Here is a 6,716-nt window from a genome sequence, read left to right on the forward strand (position 1 = left end):
CCAAACAGTTCCCTGCAAAGGACTGACTGACCTGCACTTCCAACGCCCCACTCTTCCACGTGCCTTCTCTCGCACAAATCCCTCAGCCCTGGGCAAGACGTGTTTCCCCCTGTACCCCAACAGAATCACCAGCACAGCCATCCAGCAGCCAGGTGTCTATAACCTTAAGCCTGACAAGAATTCTGCAAACAAATTGAGATGCTTGTAATTTTCTGAGTAGTTTGTTCTAAAATTAAGTGTCATAGAGTAATTTGTGTCTGGCTCTGCCACAACTTCCATAGCCCTAATTATTTCAGGCACACTGTGAAACCGCAACATAATATGCAATCCCGAATAATAAATATCTCCAAGCTTGATCGTTACTCCAAAAAGAGACTGAAGAGAAAGCATATTTTACATGGCTGTTTCATGCACGTGACTGATGGAAAGCAGCAGCTACGGCTACTACAGAGGCTGCAGCCAATGGGCAGATGCAGGCTGACACTCCAAATTAGTTTAGCACAAATCTCTCCACACCTTCAAACTGTCACTTTTCCCAGGTCACAAAGGAGCTCCAGCCGTGTCCTGCTTGAACACAAGACCCCGGAGGAGAAAGCCAAACGGTAATTCAGAAAGGAAGCCGAAGTACAAATTTCCTCAGCGACGATTCCTGCAGCAACAGGCACAGATCTACTCACACGGCCCCACCGACGCGTTGCCCCGTGTCCTGCCCAGCACAGCCACCGTGCCCGGGCTCCAACCCGGCCGAGAGCTGCTAAACCTGCGCCTCAGCACCGGACCCACGAGCGCGGCCGAGAGCTGCTAAACCTGCGCCTCAGCACCGGACCCACGAGCGTGGCGTCTGTCTGTGCACGGTGCTGGTGGCTGCATGAGCAATGAAAGTGAAACCTGGTGCTCTGTGGAACTTGCAGAATCCCAGGGGAAAAAAATAAACTTATTATGCATAATATTCAAGCATCAGTCAGAAGATAAACTCGAAAAGCCCATACAGGTTTGTAAGCTAATGTATAAAAGATGAAACAAATCAAAAGCCTCAAGCGCTGTACGCTTGGATCCATCTTTTCTGTGTTTAAACAGAAGAGCACACCTTAAGCTTCAGGAGGTATCTTTGCACTAAATGACAAAACACTGCAATTTATTATTCTAAATTTCTCCTACTTGCACTGAACTATTGATTTTCCACCTAAGGACACCATGGTGACATGATGCCTTGATGGGGCACATGCAATGCACATGAAAGCATCTTATCATGCCTCTTCCCTCTCCCACCCTGAACCTGTGCATGGCAAGACATCCTGCAGGAGACAGCCTGCCCAGCGAGTTTCCAGCTCACTGGGTCCTCAGATGATTTCCTTCCTCCTCCTCTGCCATCAGGCAAACGGCGTGGTGTGTTCCCAGAGCAGGCGCGACTCAGGAGCTGCCGATGTGCCCAGCAACCGCACCGCCCTCGAGACACACAAGGACACGAGGCTCGCTCCCAGCTCGCTGTCAGCAAGAGAAAGATGGTGTCAGGAGCTCTCAGGGCCAGGCCACTGCTTTGGGACTTTTTTACAATAGGATCAAAATGGAAAGGCTGGTTTTTTAAAAAGCCAGCACTTTCTCTATTGCAGCACTTCCCTTTGGGAAATAAAATTCAAGGACTTTATTCCAAAACCTCATTTTTACAGAAAAGCTTCCTTTTAAACTTCCCAAACCATTTAACCAAGCTCACCTCCAAGCAACGGCTGGCAGCAATGAAGAAACTGTTCTCTTTCGCAGCACTTGCAGCTGTGGTTTTGTCCACAAACCTACTACTCACAACAGGCAGGCTGATCGTCTCCAAGGCTTTGCTCATCCGTTTGTTCCCCTACTGTCCAAGCAGCCAAGCTCAGGAAAGGTAACACTGACTTTCCGGGGGTGGTGAGGCACAGCCTGCCCCGAGAGAGGAGCTCTCACTGCTCATCGGCATCAGCACGAGACGTTATGAGCCAAAGTGACTGGAAGGGCCATCAGTGTCGGGCGCGAGGAGAGCGACGTGCCAGCACAGGCTGCCTGGGCATCACCGGAGGCTTTGGGCTGAGGGTGAGCATCTGACAGGGCCAGTCCTGGGGAGCCCCACAGCACCCGAGACCCCCCATCCCTGGCCGCTGCCTCTGCGTGGGCTTTGTTCTGTGAGGGGTCCCGGGGGGGCTGAAAATGGGTGAGGAACACAGCCACGACAAAGGGCCACATCAGAATCCAGACGCTGCTGTCACAAATCTTGTCTCCTCTATTAACAGCAATAATTATAAGATGCCATAAGTTGTAATTACAGGGCACGCAGCGTTAGATGCATCAGGCAATTACAGCCATTAATAACGCTCCCCAGCCTGACTCGCAGTCCGGGGTCCTTCATTTTTCAGCAGACCACTGGCAAATCCCACAGCACACCAGAGAAGCCATTTCTTGCTCACTGCACAGTGTCGAGGGGGCGTTACGTTTTGTATCACTGGCAGTTACCATCAGCAAAGACTGCTTCTTCTAATTAGCACCCATTTGTGCTCTTCACCGTACCCCCGCACTTTGACACCAGCAGCCGTGCCCAAACGCCTAGTACAGCCCCCCAAAGTCCTCTACGCAGATGAGCCGGCCCACCAAATCCACTTCAAAACGTCGTTTTAAAATCCCGACAAAGCACTAGAAACTATTTCCTTCCTAAAACTGGTAGCAGTGGTGTCATCCCCACGTAGGCAAAGGACACAGCCCAGGAACAAGCGCGTTGGCTCCTGGATGGAGCGCAGTGCCAGGCACGGAGTCGGCTCCCACCACCGCTGTCAGACACGGAGGGAAAAAAGTTGAGAGGGAAACTCAGCTACAGCACAAATTTACGTTTCTGTCAAAGAAGAGTGGCTGACAGCTATTTTTGGAGACTGGTCTTCATCATATTAATTCGATGTCTGGTTGAAGTTGTCTCATTTGCAGCAAATCTGGCTGGTAAATATTAACCTTGGGCTTTGTTGAAATTCTCCTTGCAGATATTACAAGGGATTGGATGGAAAAGATGAAGCGGAAAGAGACAACTTTACAGCAAATGTCAGGCAGATCCTCCACATCGCCGTTTCATTTACACGAAAGCTATTGCAATGCACCACAAAGTAAATGGCATGACGGGGCCACAGCTCAGGCCTGTCAAAATCAAGGGTAAGAAGACGTCAGCACCAAGAAGCCTGCCAAAACCAAAGCAGGGATGGACGGGTGATCTTCCCCAGTGCAACAGGACTTCTCACTTGCCTGCCGTGCATCTGCTGGAAATTGGTTTTAAGATCAGAGTCGGCGCAGGCCAGCACCTGGCTACAGATATATATTGGACAAGAAAGGCAGTCTAAATGTATTTACAGTGACAGAATCTCTCCTCTTACTTGAGAGTGGATGTTAAACAGATGCTAAAGCTGCTCAGTCCCAGCTTAGAGATAGTGCACCAAAAGGATTCATCAGGAACATGCAAACCTGTGGACGCCTGTCAGGTACGACGAGGCTTCGTCAGAGAACAGGTGCGATATAGAAAGATGGGAAGAAGAAGGCTTGGCTTTCTCACAGCAGTAATTAGCAGTGCCGTAAATCCCATTAGTCTTTCTTTCATCCCTCCTAATTTCAGTGTGAGGATAAAAACGCTCTCAGCAGCAGGATGATTTCAGCACTTAAATCACGGTTACAGGGACACCGGCTTTGCCGTTCACTTCGAACGGCTTCACCAGTTCAGTGGGACACAAAGCTCGTTCCTGCTGCGCAGAAGCCCTCCCACACCTCCTGGCGTTGGTCCCCCCAAAGCGGCCCTTGGCTAAACTCGGGGTCCAACCTCCCGCAGCCACAGAGCTGCAACAGGAGCCATGGCCAAGAAGTGTCACGGGCAAGAAGGGCGCAGTGAACTCGCCGCCGCTGAGCTGCTCTGAGTCCTCCCAAGCCAGCGCCACGGGATTTGCTGTGCCGTGCCACCCTGGCTGTTCTAACACCCCAAACCTCCACCACATCTACCTGCCTCCAGCTCCAGGGTTTTTGTCCTTGTTGAAGAATTTCCGCAGCCCTGCATGCTTTTATCAGAAATCTTTTAAAGTTATTCACTTAGTGCTATGCTAACACAGGGCTCTAACACAAACCAAAAAACTTTCAAGCCTTAAAAACTATTTTCTGATATTTGACCAGACATCAGACGCTGCTCCACAGAGAGTGACTAATGACCTGCTTTCTGTGAGAGAGGGGAAAAACTTAATTATGTCCATTAAATTGCTTCAAATATTTTTCCTTAGAGAATATGAATTATTTAAACTCAACACAGAGAAACCTGAAACATTAGCAGAAGCCTTCTGGGACTCGCTATGTAAATTCCCACTCCGAACAGATGGGGAAAGCATGGCGAGCTGCCACGCAGCCACTGAAGCAATGAACAGCGCCGAGATTTCCATTCGATAGTTTTAATAAGGTCTTCTTAAGGAGAGGTCCAAGCAAAGAGCCACGACCCGGAGCACCGGGAAAGGCTTCCCACCTCCTGGAGGAAGGTGGCACCGTTGGCACAACTTAAATCTGAAAAGTCTCAAGTGGCTCCTGAAGGACAGACCCGATCCCTCAGGAGAAGCTCACCCTCTTTTCATTCCCAACACCTCAAACGTGGGGGAATTGCACCTGTTTGCGACTTATTTAGCCATTTTCCTCTCAATCTATTTCCTACCAGGTGAAAAGTCTCATGCTGGCACCTGGCTCGGTGCAAAGGCAGAGACCATGCTGAGTCGGGACCAGGTCCTGACCACAGCCCAACACGGGAAGGTGCCCAGGAGGAGGCACCAGCCCAGCACCTCTCTCCTTTCCGGGACTCACACGCTCCGAGAGGGGCGCGGCAGCCGGCACCCCGCACTCGGGGCTGATCCCACGCCTGGCTCCCACCTGCCTCTGAAGTGAGAGCGAAGCCATCACAGCACTAGGTCCATTAGAAAGATACCCATTAAGGTAAAGGTTATATCCGTTTTTACAGCTGCCATTAAACATAACCTTGCGAGTCGTAAAGTCACCAAATTATTAAGCTGTGTATAAAGTACGACAATGGGGATATTAATGTTCTATAGTAATTTTAGAGTTACAGACAACGCTGTGGGAAATGCCTGGCAGCGTTCAGGGTTTCGGCATGCCTGCCCAGCCAACACTGCGCTGCAGAGCGGCGCCCGGCAACGCGCCCCATTTACCCAACTGCCACCCTTCGAATTAAGGTCTGGCTGTTAGCTGGGGAGCTGCAATTAACTAAAAGAATCATCTGCTGACAAAAGGCAATTCCACTTGTCTGAGCAGTGCTCAGGCCCCAGGCTGGCTGGAGCAGTCTGGCAGCAGCACGGACCGACACAGACAAAAGCTGCCAGAGGACACGATGTCCCCGTTTACCTCTGCATCTCCCGTCCTTCTCCTCGAAGCCGGGACCACACGTGCATTTCCCTATGGGGACCAGCCACTCGCCCTCCGCGCTGCAGTGCATCCTGGGGGGGTTGTCCACATCCACTTCGGCGTGAGCGACACACGTGCCCTTAACTTCCACCAGCGTCGCAAAGGCTGCCTCTGCCACTGTGTCCGGGAACACGGCCAGGTTCTGCACGGTGGCGAGGCACTTCTTGTAATAGACCCGCACAGAGACCAGCGCCACGCAGGCGCCCACGTCCTGGAAGCCCAGGTGGAAGCCTCTCTTGCTCAGGTGCCCAATCTCCCTCAGCTCCGTGTTCAGCTTCATCTTGCGCTCGCCCAGGTCTCCCTGTGTGAAGCTCTCGTCGGCGGCGATGGTGTCAATCTTGGTGTGCTTGCTCTCATGGACGCTGCGGCCCAGGTCAGAGTCAGACTCGACATAGTACAGATTGAAAGTCTCCTTGCAGGTGCCCATCACGCCAGGGATGCTGTTGCAGTCCCGCAGGGTGAACTTCAGCTCGATGAAGATCCTCTGGCCGTCACGCCTGCCGATCCAGCCTGTCTGCAGCCAGTTGTTCTGGTTTGGCTCCATGACATTGCAGACCTGGTACGTGCGTATGGGCTTGTAATGCTCATCCACGCCGCTGATCTCTTCCCACTGGGGAAAGAACACAAAGGGCTATAACAGCTCAGGAACTGCCATGAGCAAGAACCAGCCGCCCCAGCAGAAAGACACCGATGGGTATAAATATCAGCACCACAAGCCTCTCCACCTACTCTCCACCCATTACATCACAGGCGCTAACAGCCCTTAGCCCACCGAAACCACGAGCTGCACTAACCCAGCAGGGCTGCTGGACCACCTCACACTCGAGCTCTTTGCAGAGGTGCAAATGTGGAGACACAATCAGAAAGGGGGCAGCGGCAACAGACCTTGTGAAGGAAAGTCTAATGTGAAACTGGACACATCACCTGCTGAGAAGCCAAAGCCTTTATCTCCCACACCCTGGATTTTCTGTTCCTGAGAAGGTGCAGAATCACTGCTCAGTGTAACGCCAGATGGGGCTGGGCTTCACAGAAGAGTCAAAGATGGCCAAGGAGATGTGACACCAGTCCCACCAGCACACAGGGACAACACCTTCACGGACAGCAAGCGGCAGCTTCTCAACCACAAGTTTTAGCCCCAACGGGACAAACCTTCTGACTGCAAGTGAGGCAGTATTCCCCCAAAGTTACCAGCAGAGATTCTGATCAGTGAAATCATGATTCAACCCCCACAGCCTTAAGGACGACCCGACCTGCGGCGCCTCAGGGCTGCCCGC

General features: G+C 51.8%; 1 pseudogene; it reads right to left on the reverse strand.

Annotated features, from left to right (window-relative positions):
* Positions 1-4,827: 4,827 nt before the first annotated feature.
* LOC104271332 lies at positions 4,828-6,052 on the reverse strand (annotated as a pseudogene).
* Positions 6,053-6,716: the final 664 nt, after the last annotated feature.

Source organism: Apaloderma vittatum, unplaced genomic scaffold, assembly GCF_000703405.1.
Source record: "Apaloderma vittatum isolate BGI_N311 unplaced genomic scaffold, ASM70340v1 scaffold30643, whole genome shotgun sequence".
Classification (NCBI taxonomy): Eukaryota; Metazoa; Chordata; class Aves; order Trogoniformes; family Trogonidae; genus Apaloderma; species Apaloderma vittatum.